This window comes from Pipistrellus kuhlii, unplaced genomic scaffold (assembly GCF_014108245.1).
Source record: "Pipistrellus kuhlii isolate mPipKuh1 unplaced genomic scaffold, mPipKuh1.p scaffold_m20_p_3, whole genome shotgun sequence".
Taxonomy (NCBI): Eukaryota; Metazoa; Chordata; class Mammalia; order Chiroptera; family Vespertilionidae; genus Pipistrellus; species Pipistrellus kuhlii.
This window is the reverse complement of record NW_023425529.1, coordinates 93,852,691-93,868,459: the sequence shown is the minus strand read 5'-3', so window position 1 is coordinate 93,868,459 and position 15,769 is coordinate 93,852,691.

Here is a 15,769-nt window from a genome sequence, read left to right as displayed (position 1 = left end):
GCAGAAATCAGTTGCATTTCTATACCAATAATAAACTACCAGCAAGGGAAACTGAAAAAATGATCCCATTCACAATTTTTTCAAAATGAATAAAATACCTAGAAATAAATTTAACCAAGGATCTAAAGGACCTGTATTCAAAAAATTATGACACTGAAGAAAGAAATTGAAGAAGATACAAATCATATGGAAGCATATACTGTGTTCATGGATAGGAATAATTGAAATCATTAAAATTTTAATACTTGCCCTGGCCCATGTGATTCACTGGCTATATTATTATGGCATCCACCAAAGGGACATTGGTTCAATTCCCAGTCATGGCATGTACTCAGGTTGTGGATTCAATCCTTGTACAGGTGTTTTTCTCTCACATTGATGTTTCTCTTTTTTGCCCTCTACCTTCCTCTCTTTCTCTCTCTTTGGAATCAAGGGGGGAAATGCCCAGAGGTGAGGATTAAAATATAATAAAAATTAAAAATAAGTAAGTAAAATTTCCATTCTACTCAAAGCAATCTATAGATTCAACCCGATTCCTCTCAAGATACCAATGGCACATTTCACAGAACTACCGTAGAACGAATATTCAAAAAATGTATATGGAACCACAAAATACCCCAAATAGCCACAGCAATTTTGAGAAAGAACATAGTTGGGCCCTGTTGGTGTGGCTTAAGTTGGTTGGGTGCCATCCCATGCACCAGATGGCCACAGGTTCAATTTCAGGTCAGGGCACATGCCCATGCTGCAGGCTTGATAGGCTGCAGACTTGATCCCCAGGAGGGGGCATGCAAGTGGCAGCTAATCAATGTTTCTGTCTCATCAATGTTTTTATCTCCTTCTCCCTCTCCCTTCCTCTCTCTGAAATCACGTAAAATATATTTTTAAAATTTTTAAAAATTAACACAATTGGGGGAATCATACTACCTGATATCAAACTATACTACAATGCAATAGTAATCAAAACAGCATGGTACTAACATAAAAACAGATATATAGATCAATGAAATAATAGAGAGCCCAGAAATAAACTCACACTTTTATGGTCAATTAATATTTGACAAAGGAGGCAAGAACATACAATGGGGTAAAGATAGCCCATTCAATAAGTGGTGTAGGAAAAATTGGAGATACATGCAAAAAAAAAAAAAAAAGACCACCTTCTTACAACATACACAAGAATAAACACAAAATGTATTAAAGCTTTAAATGTTAGACTCAAAACCATAAAAATCCTAGCAGAAAACATAGGCAGTAACATCTTAGACATTTCTTCTCAAAGCAATTTTTTTCTGATATATTAATATATCCTCAGGCAAGGGAAACAAAAGAAAAAAATAAGCAAACGGTACTACATCAAACTGAAATGTTTTTCACAGCAAAAGAAACCAATAACAAAATGACAACAAGACAACCCACGGAATTGGAGAACATGTTTGTCAATGATACTTCTGATAAGAGGTTAATATCCAAAATTTATAAAGAACTTATAAAACTCAAAAAAAAAAAAAACCCCACAAACAATCCAATTTAAAAATGGGCAAAGGACCTGAATAGACACTTCTCCAAAGAAGACATATAGATGGCCAATACATATAGGAAAAGATGTTTAATGTCATGAATCATCAGAGAAATGCAAATTCAAACCAAATGAGATATCACCTGATGCCTATCATAATGGCTATCATCAATGAATCAAATATCAACAAGTGTTTGTCAGGATGCGGAGAAAAGGGAACCCTTTTCCACTGTTGGTAGGAATACAGATAGGTGCAGCCACTGTAAAAAACAGCGTTGGGTTACCTTAAAAATGTTTAAATGGAACTGCCTATAACCCAGCAATTCCACTTCTGGAAATATATTTGGAGAAACCCAGAGCATAATTTGAAAAAATATATGCACCACTATATTCATTACAGCATTATTATTTGTAATAGCCAAGATTTGGAAGCCGCCCAAGTGACCATCAATAGATGAATGGTGTCCTGACCAGTTTGGCTCAGTGGATAGAGTATCTGCCTGTGGACTCAAGGGTCCCAGGTTTGATTCCAGTCAATGGCATGTACCTTGGTTGCTGGCACATACCCAGTAGGGAGCGTGCAAGAGGCAGCTGATCAATGTTTCTAACTCTCTGTCCCTCTCCCTTCCTCTCTGTAAAAAATCAATAAAATATATTTTTTTAAACAACATAGACTGATGAACAAGATCAGACCCAGAGATAAGGAGACATGGGTCAGACTGTTGGACCTCAAAGGGAGGGTGGGGATAAAAGGGAGAGATCAACTAAAGGACTTATGTGCACACATATGAGCCTAACCAGTGGTCAAGGACAATAGGGGGATGGGGGCATGAGTGGGGGGGGGGAGACTGGAATGGGGGTTGAGGAAAAATATGTGATACCTTAATCAATAAAGAAATTAATAAAAAATATATGAATGGATATTTTATCTATTATAGTACATTTACAAAATGAAAATGAGTTGACCATAAAAATAGAAGATCTTATCCTTTGCAACAATATGAATGAACCTAAAGAGTATTTTGCTAAGATAAATAAGCCAGACATATACCATATGCTTTCACTTATATGAGGAATCTAATAAACAAAATAGACTCACAAACAAAATAGAAACAGATTCATATTCAGAGAACAAACTGACAGCTGTCAGAGGGGTGGGTGGAAGGGCTGGGTTGAAAAGATGAATAGTTTAAGAAAAAAAACACCTCATTGACAACAGTATGGTGATTACCAAAGGGAAAGGGGGTGGGTGGGAAAGTAGGTGAGGGTAAAGGAGGGGTAAATGGTAATGGAAGGAGACTTGACTTGGAGTGGTGAACACACAATCCAATATACATATGATATATTATAGAATTGTACCACTGAAACCTATATAATTTTATTAACTAATGTCACCCCAATAAATTCAATTTAGAAAAGAAAGTCTCTTGAGTTTCTGATCAGCAATATCACAAGTCTCAGGGTTACTTTCAACACAAAGTTCCCTAGTGAATGCCCACATAGCACATGGTCAACATTTGATATCTTTTCAGGTCCAGATTCCTGTCCCAGCCATCTTTCATTTGACCAGCTATCTGTTTCTCACAAAACCACAAAACTGGCATATGTGACTGCAATTCCAAGCTTCTGTGAAAAATCACAACACAGACTTAAAACATTTAGGACCCTAGAACCTCTGCTCCAAGTCCCCAAGCCCTTCCTAGTGGATCACAGCCAGTCGCCTCTCCGAAAGCTATAGTTCTGAAACTTTTTCATAATCACAGGTATTGGCCCAAAGTCTCAGCCATTATTCTCAAGCAGCCTTATAAATGAGCACCTGGATGGGTGTCACAGATCTAGTGAAAGCCCAAGTGCATCAAAGAGATGCTGTCCATTATTTACATCATGCCTCTCCCTCCTTTCTTCACATAGGTTGAGGTTTGTGAAAACCAGTATGCCCAAGAAATGCAGGCCTCCCTCACCTTACACCCATGTTCTGCACAAGCTACATGAAGCTTGTGAGAAAATGTCTTCTATTTCTGCCCCCAGAAACTCACTAGATTCCAACATTTAGTGCCTATTGCCATATTGAGGGAGAAAACAGTCATTCAGCATGAGGCCTTTGCATCTTGCAACCAAGGCAAAGAAGGTTTCTTCCTTGATCTGATCTGGCATAACCTTCCATGGAGGGTTTGGAAAATAAAATATTACATTCAAAACAAGAAGTGGGAGAGGATTGAAGATGGCTACCGATAGGAAGGCAGACTTCAAGATAGTGTGTGAGTGAGAGAACAAAAGTAGAGTGTGTTGACGTACAGGGAGTGTCTATTTGTGGGTGAGACAGCTATACTCCAAAGGACTGTTGGGGATTATCAGACCAGGGCCTCCTGACTAGGTAGCCTCCACGACTGCTGAAATCTCCCCTGGAGCAACCAGCTCTGCTGCAGAAACATGCCATCTTGAAGGGGACAGTGGCTGTTATCAGAAGCCTATACATCCCAGGACTCTACAACCACAACACCCAGGGACCAGCTGCGAACCCAGGAACACCGGATCTCAAGCAATGTGAATACATAGACTTGGACTAGCTCTGCACCTTCTCATGGAAAGGTCATATTTCACCTAGGGAAAGGTGAGGTCTTCGATCTAGACTGGAGAGAAAAACATGCACAGCAGAATCTAGAGGTTCAGGGGAAGACTGTGCCCCACAAAAATATATAGCCATCTGGGGCCAGTGTGATCCATGAACATGGAAAGGGATCCAAAGGGCTGCTGGCAGAAGGAAACTCTAAAAATCAATCTATAGCTGACTGGGCACAAAAAGGCAGCTTGAAGTTTTATGACTGTGATGGCTGCTTAGTGACAAGGGGAAAAGACGTTCACAGAGACATTAAAAGCGTACAGTGCCAGAGGGTAAAAGTCACAAGTTCATGCACTTACTCTGGCTCTTTTTTCTCTTTAAATCCTTGCTTTTGATTACTAAGCCCAATATATAAAATTACCCAATTGGGGACACTCTCACAGACTGCAGGGGAAAGTTGTATTTGTGGAACCTGGGATCAGAGTGGGGAGTAACTAGCCCTGGGGCAGTCCATTCTCCTAAACCAGTATTAAATGCCACAGGAAAAATAAAATCTAAATACTGGTTAGAGAGGACTTAAAGCCCCAGAGGTCAATCCAGAAACACTGCCACCCAGGGGTTGAATCACAAATTGACTCTTGTATAAACACAAATAAAAGCAGTCTAAGAAACAAATAAATACTGCCTGCTTGAAAATCAGCACTGTGGCTTACAACACAGAGGAACAGTAGAAACCAGGGAATTTCAATAATGTCTTGACTACCTGACAGGAAACAGGCATAAGAAACGAAACAGTAGAGGAAGTGAATGACCTTCACTAGTGCACATTTTTATTTTTTTTCATCTGTTACTAAGAAAATAATGTTTTTCGCCGAAACCAGTTTGTTCAGTGGATAGAGCGTTGGCCTGCAGACTGAAAGGTCCCAGGTTCGATTCTTGTCAAGGGCATGTACGTTGATTGCGGGCACATCCCCAGAAGGGGGTGTGCAAGAGGCAGCTGATCAGTGATTCTCTCTCATTGATGTTTCTAACTCTCTATCCCTCTCTCTTCATCTCTGTAAAAAAATCAATAAAATATATTTTTTAAAGAAACTAATGTTTTTCTTTTTTTTCCCTCACTTGAATTTACCTTTTTAATTATTATAGTTTTGTTTTAAATCAGTATTATTACTACTACTATTTTACCTTTTTAAAGTGTCATTTATTTTCTTTTGTTTTATTTTATTTTAATATTTGTGTTCTACATTTTATTTTCATTTTTCCTTTAGCATCACTTTACCGTATCTCAACTTTACCTGTATACCAACACTCTTTTCTTCACTTTTCTCTTTTTTTTGTCCTGCTTCTCTTACCCAACTCCTGCTTTAGATTTTCCTATTCCTTCTTTTTACCCCATTTTAAAAATTCACTCTACTTATATATCTCATTTGCAATCCCCTGCTCCAAGTCCATATGCACCTCTCTCTTCTCATTTTTCACAATCATTTTTGTTGTTGTTATTGTTCTCATTTTTGTTGTTGTTATTGTTTCTTTGTTTTGACTTTTTTATTCTATGATTTTTTGTTTTATTTTGTTTTGTTTTGCCTTGCTTTCTCTCTGACCTATTGTTGTTGTTTGCTTTATTGCTAAGGTTGTTGTTGTGGGGTTTTTTTTGCTTGTTTGTGAGATTGTTTCTTTTTTTTTGTTTGTTTTTTACCTCTTTTTCTCCTCTCCTCACTTGTTATTAGTTGTTGTTTGTAGTTTGCATTCATCTCTGGGTGTTTGTTGTTTGTATTTTGGGGAATTAGTTGTTGTTTTATTTGAGTTTTCTCCCCTTATAAAAAGTCTCCTCACCACTTTTTTTACTCTTTTTTTTTTCTCTCTTACTTTTTTTCCTTTTCTCAATATCATTTTTGCACTCTTTTTCTTCTTTTTTTTCTTATCCCCTAATTCCCTTTCTCTGGTGGACACCTTTATTTGGAGTTATTAGTATCATGAATACATTTGTGTTCAGTGCCTTGTGCATTGTGCCTAGTTGTATAATATTTTGTGCCTTTAAATCAATTCAGGAGAGAGAGCGCTACATAACCAGATATCAGGTGAAGAGAGATCTTAGGGACACAAAGAAACAGCCTGCATATGAAAGAAAAGCAGGCATCATCAGACAGGAAGTAAATGAAATGGAGGCGAGCAATATGTCAGAGCAAGAATTCAGAGAAATGATCATAAAGTCACTGAAAAGAATGGAAGACAAATTCAACAATATGTGTAATAACCAAGAGAAAATGAAGAAGAACCAAGAAGAAATGAAAAATGGCATTGCTGCTGAAAAAAAAAATAGAAAGCATTAACAGCAGAGTAGAAGAAACAGAGGAATACATTAGTGAGCTAGAAGACAAGGTAGGAAAAAAATACCCAAGTAGAGCAACATCTAGGGGGAAAAAAAAACTTATAAAACTGGAAGAGAGCATAAGGTAACTTTGGGACAATACAGAATGCAACAACATCTGCATAAAAGGGGTGCCAGAGGAGAGGAAACTGAGCAAAGGAAAGGAAACCTGTTTGAAGAAATCATGACATAAAACTTCCCTGATATAGGGAAGAAAAAACTTACACATATTCAAGAAGCTCACAGAGTCCCAAACAAAATGAAACCCAAAAGACCAATGCCAAGGCACGTTATAATTAAATTGGTAAATACCAATGACAAACTAAGAATCTTAAAAGAAGCCAGAGAAAGACAAAAAGATACCTACAAAAGGATGCCCCATCAGACTAGCGACTGACTTCTCAACAGAAACACATCATGAAAAAAGGAAATGGAATTAAAAATACAAAGTCATGCAACAAAAGAGTCTGAATCCAAGAATACTGTACCCAGCAAGGCTATCAATCAAAATTGAGGTGGAAATCAGGAGCTTCACAGACAAAATAGGACTAAGGGAATTTATTACCACCAAACCAGCAATGCAAGATATGCTAAAGGGTCTGATGTCAAAAGAAGAAATAGGAAGTGAAAAAGAAACACAGGCATGAAGAATAAAAATGTCTACAAACAACTACCTCTCAATAATAACTTTAAATGTAAACAAATTAAGTGCTACAATCAAAAGACATAGGGCATCTGAGTGGATAAGAAAATATGACCCATATATCTGCTATCAACAAGAAACCAACTTCAGAAAAAAAGGAATCACTTATATCTGACAAATTAGGTCTCAAAGTGAAATACATAACAAAAGATAAGGAAGGCCATTTCATAAAACAAAGGAAGCAATCCAACAAGAAGCTATAATTCTGATAAACATATATGCACCAAATAAAGGAGCACCCAAATACATAGAAAAACTTCTGGAGGATATCAAGGGAGAGATTGACAGCAATATAATCATAGTATGAGACTTTAATACCACACTATAACCATTGGACAAATCCTCTAAACAAAAACTCAGCAAAGAAGCATCAATCCAAAATGACTCACTAGACCAGATGGAATTAATTGACATCTTCAGAACATTTCACCCAAATGACACATAATATACATTCTTCTCAAGTGCACATGGGTCATTTTCAAGATAGACCATATATTGGGTCACAGGTAAAGTCTCTTCAAATTCAAGAAGATAGAAATCATATCAAGCATCTTCTCAGATCATAATGACATAAAACTAGAAATCAACTACAAAAATAAAATCAAACGCCTAAAGGCTAAATAGCATGCTATTAAGCAATGATTGGGTTACCAGAGATATCAAAGAAAAAGTAAAAAAGCATCATGGCAACAACCAACAATGAAAACAAACAATCCAAAAATCTATGGGACACAGTAAAAGCAGTCTTGAGAGGGAAGTTTATAGCTCTACAAGCTTACTTTAAAAAAGAGAGAGAGAGAGAGAGAGAGAGAGAGAGAGAGAGAGAGAGAGAGAACAACAAGAAAAGCCCAATGTAAACAGAAGGAAGGAAATAATAAAGATCAGAGTGGAGATAAATAACATAGAGACAAAAAAAAAAAAAATACCAAAGGTCAAGAAAACCAAAAGCTGGTTCTTTGAAAGGATAAAAAAGATTGATGAAACTTTAGCTTAGGCTCACCAAGAAGCAAAGAGAAAGGACACAAATAAACAAAATCAGAAATGAAAGAGGTGAAAAACATCTGATTCCACAGAAATACAAATGATTATGAAAAAATAGTATGAACAACTCTATTCCAACAAAATATACAACCTAGATGAAATAGACATATTTGTAGAAAAATAAAAGCTCCCAAAACTTGACCAAGAAGAATAAAAAAATCATGAATAGAGCGATAACTACTGAATAAATTAAACAGAGTTCAAAAATCTTCCAGCAAACAAAAGCCCTGGTCCAGACAGCTTTACAGGGGAGTTTTACCAAGCATTCAAAGAAGAACTAAAGCCTATCCTCCTCAGACTATTCTAAAAATTTCAAGAGGAAGGCACACTTTCAAGTTCTTTCTAAGAAGCCAGCATTACCCTAATCCCAAAACCAGATAAAGACACCACACAAAAAAGAGAACTATAGGCCAACATCCTTGATGAACAGAGATGCTAAAATCCTCAACAAAATTCTAGCAAGTTGGATTCAGCAATACATTAGAAAGATCATATACCATGACCAAGTGGGATTTATTTCAGGGATGCAAGACTGGTACAATATCTGCAAGACAATAAATATGATACATCATATAAACCAACTGAGAGACAAAAAATCACATGATCATATCAATCGAAGAAAAAGAATTTGACAAAATACATCACCATTTCTTGATAAAAATTCTCAGCAATGTGGGACTAGAGGATCATATCTCAACATAATAAAAGCCATATATGACAAACCTAGAGCCAACATCATACTCAATGGGCAAAAACTAAACCTATTTCCCCTAAGAACAGGAACAAGACAAAGATGCCCACTTTCACAACTCCTGTTCGACATAGTACTAGAGGTACTAGCTATAGCAATCAAACAAGAAGTAGAAATAAAAGGCATCCAATTTGGAAAAGAAGAAATAAAACTGTCCTCATTTGCAGATGACATGATTCTATACCTAGAAAATCCCAGAAACTCTATAAAAAATTAATATTCCTAATAAATTAATTTGTCAATGTAGCAGGATACAAAATTAACTCCCATAAATCTATGGCCTTTTTATGCACCAATAAGGAACTTACAGAAAGAGAAATTAAAAAAAAAAACAATCCTATTTACAATTGCACCAAAAAATTAAGATATCTAGGAATAAACTTAATAAGGATGTAAAAGACCTGCACTCAGAAAACTACACTACATTGAAAAAAGATATTGAGGAAGACATGAACAAATGAAAGAACATACCATTTTTCATGGATTGGTAGAAACAACATCATTAAAATGTCCATATTACCTAAAGCAATCTATAGATTCAATGCAATACCTACTAAAATACCAATGGCATATTTCAAAGGTCTAGAAAAAAAATCTCCAAAAATATATCTGGAATAAAAAATAAAAAATAAAAAACAATAGCCACAGCTATACTGAAAAAGAAGAACAAACTTGGAGGGATCACAATACTAGACATCATACTGTATTACCAAACCACAGTTCTCAAAAATGCCTGATACTGGCATAAGAATAGACATACAGACCTAGGGAACAGAATAGAGGACCCAAAAATTGACCAAAACCATTATGCTCAATTAATATTTGACAAAGGAGGCAAGATAGTACAATGGAGCAAAATTAGCCTCTTTAATAAATGGTGCTGGGAAATTTGGTGAGATGCATGCAGAAGAAGAAGAAGAAGAAGAAAAAGAAGAAGAAGAAGAAGAAGAAGAAGAAGAAGAAGAAGAAGAGGAGGAGGAGGAGGAGGAGGAGGAGGAGGAGGAGGAGGAGGAGGAGGAGGAGAAGGAGGAGGAGGAGGAAGAAGAAGAACAAAAAAAAAAGAAGCTAGATCACCAACATACACCATACAAAAAACAGACTCAAAATGGCTAAAGGATTGAATGTAAGATGGGAAACCATAAAAATCCTACAAGACTCCATAGGCAGCTAAATTGCAGACATATGTCATATCAATATCCTCACAGACACAGATCCTATGGCAAGAGAGACTAAGAAAAAATAAACACATGGGACTACATCAAAATAAAAAGCCTCTGCACAACAAAAGATACAAAAGAAAAGAAAAGAAAAGAAAAGAGAAGAGAAGAGAAGAGAAGAGAAGAGAAGAGAAGAGAAGAGAAGAAAAAAGAAAAGAAAAGAAAGCCTGCTGCATGGGAAAACATATTTGCCAATGTTATCTCTGATAAGGGTTTAATCTCCAACATTTACAGGGAACTCATACAACTTAACAAAAGGAAGATAAACAATTCAATTAAAAAAAAAAATGGGCAAACGACCTAAATAGACACTTTTTGAAAGAGGACATTCAGAAAGCCAAAAGACACATGAAACATGCTCAAAGTCACTAAGCATCCCAGAGGTGCAAATCAAACAACAATGAGGTATTACCTCACACCTGTCAGAATGACTATCATCAACAAATCAACAAATGACAAGTGCTGGCAAAGATGTAGAAAAAAAAAGAACCCTCCTTCACTGATAGTGGGAATGCATACTGGTGCAGGCATTGTGGAAAACAGTGTGCCGTTTCCTCAAAAAATTACAAATGGAACTGTAATTTGACCCAGGAATACCACTTCTATAAATATATTCCAAGAAAACAGAAACACCAATCAGAAAGGATATATGCACCCTTATGTTCATAGCAGCACAATATACAGTAGCTAAGATTTGGAAACAGCCTAAATGCCCATCAGCAGATGAGTGGATTAGAAAACTGTAATACATCTATAAAATGGAATACTATACTGCTATAAAAAAGAAGGAATTCTTACCATTTGAAGCAACAAGGATGGAACTGGAGAGCATTATGCTAAGTGAAATAAGCCAGGCAGTGAAAGAAAAATATCACATGATCTCACTCATTTATGTATAATAAAGAACATTATAACCTGATGAATTAAAAGATAGATACAGAGGCAGAGTATCACTAAACAGACTGTCAAATTACAGCAGGAAGGCTAGGGAGTGTTGTTGGGGGGAGGTAAGAGATCAATCAAAGGACTTGTATGCATGCATATAAGCATCACCAATTGGACACAAGATACTGGGGGAGGGGGATTGAGGGCATGTACCGGGGGTAGGGGAGTCCAGGGGAAGATAAATGGGGAGGGGAGGGGATATATACTACTATTTGTAATACTTTAAACAATAAAATAACATTTTTTTAAAAAAATAAAATAAGCAGCAAAAACAAACAAAAAAGAATGCAAGATCCAGTTTAAAGAGAAAAAGAAAACACATAAGGAGTAGTAAAACATCAGATTGGAATGGTGAGAACAACGTAAGAGAGAGTGGGAAGCTATTGAGAGGGACATGTTTGGAAAGGTTGTATATTTGGATGGATATGTCTTAACCACTGATATGAGCACTCACTCTCAGGTTAACACCAGATGTCCAGCCTCTCTGTGCATGGGTTTCATGACCCTGAATCCCACAGACCATCCTATAGTTTAATACAGGGCCAGGGCATGAAGAAGTCAGAATATCCACTGTCTCTTTATTGCTTCTTTTATCAAAGTCCACCCTCACCCTGTACAGCCTGGGATGCCACACGGTAGGTGGGAACAAGGCTCACAATGCTGGGATTAAGAGAAAATGGCAGTCAAATATGCAGCAGTGTCATGCATCTCCTCCTAGGACCAGGCCAGAAAAGTAACTAAATCAGAGAATATCCACCATAAAGTAACAAATTAGACCCAGCAAAGGATACAATTTTCAATAAGGAAGGGCAGAGGATTCCTAAACACAGCTTGCCAGCCATAACCCATGTGGAACTACCACTGTGCCTGGCAATGAATGTGCAGTACCTCCAGCAGGCTCCCAGATGTCTTCAGGAAGCATGTGCCACCAGAGTGAACTCCTGTCCCAGGCATCCTCACCATCCCACTGGGACCCACCATCCTAGGATTCTGTTCCAGAACCCCACAGTGAGTGAAGCCTGTGCTCTATCCCTGCTCTGAACCCCAGAACTGTGCTGCTAGCCTGGCCAGAACCACCCAGCATGCACTCCACCCTCAGCCCTGGGAACTGATGTTGGGGTGATCTAGAGCAACCCAGAGCATGCCCAAGTCAAGGCCATAGGGGATCTCTGATTGTGTGACTCAGAGCAATCTGGGCTCATTCCACCCTGGCCCTTGAAACAGTCCTACTGGGGCAAACCAGAGCAACCCAACACACACCTCACCTCAGGGCCACAGGGTAGCATGGACTGAGTGTCTCAGGGAAACCTGCACAAGCTCCCCACAGAGAAGGGGAGAATTTGAGCAACCCATTGTTGAGAACTTTTGGGGTGCCAAGCCAAGGGCCACAGGACTGTGCTGCAAGTGTTCTGCCAGAGGGACATAGAATGCCATCCTGTCATGGGTTCCAGGACCAGATAGTAAATTGCATGCCAGTGGGCTCTGGGTTCTCACAGGGAATTGCACACCAGAGGAACTGTGCATGTGCTCCCACCATCACAAGCATTTGAAGTAGACAACTGAGGGACCAGATTCATGAAAGAAGGGGATACAACTGAGAACAGAGACAATAAAGACATGAGATTCAAGGCAGACACAGCCTCTGGGCTAACAATTTCCAGACCATTGTCCTGATAGGCCCTTCAACCTTTCAAACCCCAAGCAAGGTGCACAGGGCCAGAAAAAAATGGGGAGACAAAGAAACAATCAGCCAAGGATAGAAAAGGAGGAATCACCAGAAAAGGAACTAAATAAAATAGAGGTATGCAATATATAAGAAAAATAATTCAGAGTAAGGATCATACAGTTTATAAATCAAACTTAGGTAAGAATCAATAAGAAATAAAAACTGATATAGCTACCATTAAAAAAAAAACACAATGGAAGGTTTCAACAATAGATTAGAAGAAGCAGAGGACTGAATTAGTGTGTTAGAAGATAGGACAGAAAAAAATCTGAAAAACAATTGGAAAAAAATTAGAAAGCAGGAGAGCCTAAGGGAGCCTTGCGACAACATGAAACAAAGAAACATATAATAGGAGTGCCAGAAGGACACCAAGAGGAGCGAGAACTAGAAAATCCATTTGAAGAAATAATTACAGAAAACTTCCCTGATTTGGGGAAGAAAAAAGTCAAACAAGCACAGAGAATCACAAACAAGATAAATACAAAAAAAAAAAAAAAAAAAAAAACCCACACCGAGACACGTGATAATTACAATGGCAAACATTATCAACAAAGAGAGAATATTAAAGGCTGCAAGAGAGAGATAGAAAGTTACCTACAAAAGATCTCCCATTAGGTTGGCAAATGATTTATCAACAGAAACACATCAGGTCAGAAGGGAATGGAATGAAGTATATAAAGTGACACAAAGCAAGGAACTGAATCCAAGAATACTATAACCAACTGAACCCAAGAATACTATAACCAACAAGACTATTATTCAAAATTGCAAGGGGAAATTAGAGGCTTCACAGACAAAAACAGGCTAAGGGAGTGTATTACCACCAAGCCAGCAAGTCAAGAAAAGGTAAAAGGACTGTTGTACAAAGAAGAAATAGAAAGGGATGAAGAAATACAGGCATACAAAAAAGTACCTATCAATAATAACATTATATGAAAATGGACTAAATGCTCCAATCAAAAGACATAGAGTGGCTGAATGGATAAAAAAAACATGACCTATATACACTGAGCAGCCAGATTATTATGATCTCTGAACACATAATAATCTGGCCAATCAGTGTATATCCTTTATAATAAAAAGCGAATATTCCCCCTCAACCAGGAGTTCTACCAGCAAGCAGGCCAACCAACCTCCCATGTACCCCCTTCTACTCCTGGATAGGCTGGCTGGACCCCATCCATGAATGAATTCATGTACCAGCCCTCTTATACACACACACACACACACACACACACACACACACACACACACACAGAGTGGCAAGATTATTATGTGTTCAGAAATCATAATAATCTGGCCACTCAGTGTATATGCTGTCTATAAGAGACCCATCTGAGAACAAGGGACTCACACAGACTGAAAGGGAAGGGATAAAAAACATTTTTTAGGCAAATGGAAATGAAAAAAAAAAAGCTGTGTTGCAATACCTATATCTGAAAAAAAATAGACTTCAAAGTAAAGGCCTTAACAAGAGATAAGGAAGACCACTTCATAATACTAAAAAGATCAATACAACAAGAGAATATAACTTTGGTAAACATATATGAACCCAATTCAGGAGCACACAAATATATACAAAAAATCTGGAAGATATCAAGGAAGAGATCCACAGCAATACAATCATAGTAGGGGATTTTAATATCCTCTTGACATCACTGAATAAATCCTCTAGACAAAAAATAAGCAAAGAAACATCAATCATAAATGACTCACTAGATGTGATGGACTTAATTGACATCTTCAGAACATTGCACCCTAAAGCTACAGAATGCACATTCTTCTCAAGTGCACATGGAGCATTTTCAAGTGTAGACTGCATATTGGCACACAGGCAAAGTCTCTTCAAATTCAAGAAGGTTGAAATCATATTAAGTGTCTTCTCCAATAACAATGGTATATTAGAAATATACTATCATTGAAACAATCAAAAAAATTCTGATACTTGGAGGCTAAATAGCATGTTATTAAACAACTAGAGGCCCAGTGCATGAAATTTGTGCATGGAGGGGGTGTTTGCACCCTCTCCAATCTGGGACCTCTCTAAGGATGTCAGACTCCCCGTTTAGGCCTGATCCAACGGGAATCAGGCCTAAACGGGCAGTCCGACATCCCTCCTACAATCCAGGACTGGTGGCTCCCAACTGCTTGCCTGCCTGCCTTCCTGATTGCCCCTACATGCCTTTGCTTGCCAGCCTGATCACCCCCTAACCACTCCCTTGCCAGCCTTATTGATACCTAACTGCTCCCCTGCCAGCCTTTTGCCCCTAACTGCTCTCCCCTGAAGGCCTGGCCACCCTTAACTGCCCTTCCCTGCAGGCCTGGTCACACCCAACTGATCTCTCTTGCATACCTGGGTCCCCCCAAGTGCCATTCCCTGCAGTCCTGGTCTCCCCCAACTTCCCTCCTCTACTGGCCTGCTCACCCCTAACTTCTCTCCTCTATAGGCTTGATCACCTCCAACTTCCCTCCTTTGCAGGCTTGGTCCCTCCCAACTGCCCTTCCATGCTGGACATCTTGTGGTGGCCATCTTATGTCTACCCGGGGGCAGGATCTTTGACCATATGGGGGGCAGCCATCTTGTGTGTTGGAGTCATGGCCAATCTGTGTATTATTTTTTATTAGATAGAATAGAGGCCTAATGTATGGGTTGGGGTCAGCTAGTTTGCCCTGAAGGATGTTTCAGATCAGGGTAGGGGCATGGAGTAGCCTTGGCAAGGGGCCTGTGGTAGTTTGCAGGCTGTCCATGCCCCCTCAGCGACCCAAGCAGAGGCCCTTTTATCTGGGATTTATTTATCTTCTACAATTGAAACTTTGTAGCCTAGAGTGGAGCCAAGCCTTCTGCTCCCTCCGTGGCAGCAGCCATTTCTATTGGGATTTATTTATCTTCTATAATTGAAATTTTGAAGCCTTAAGTGGAGGCCCAGACTGGCCAGGGT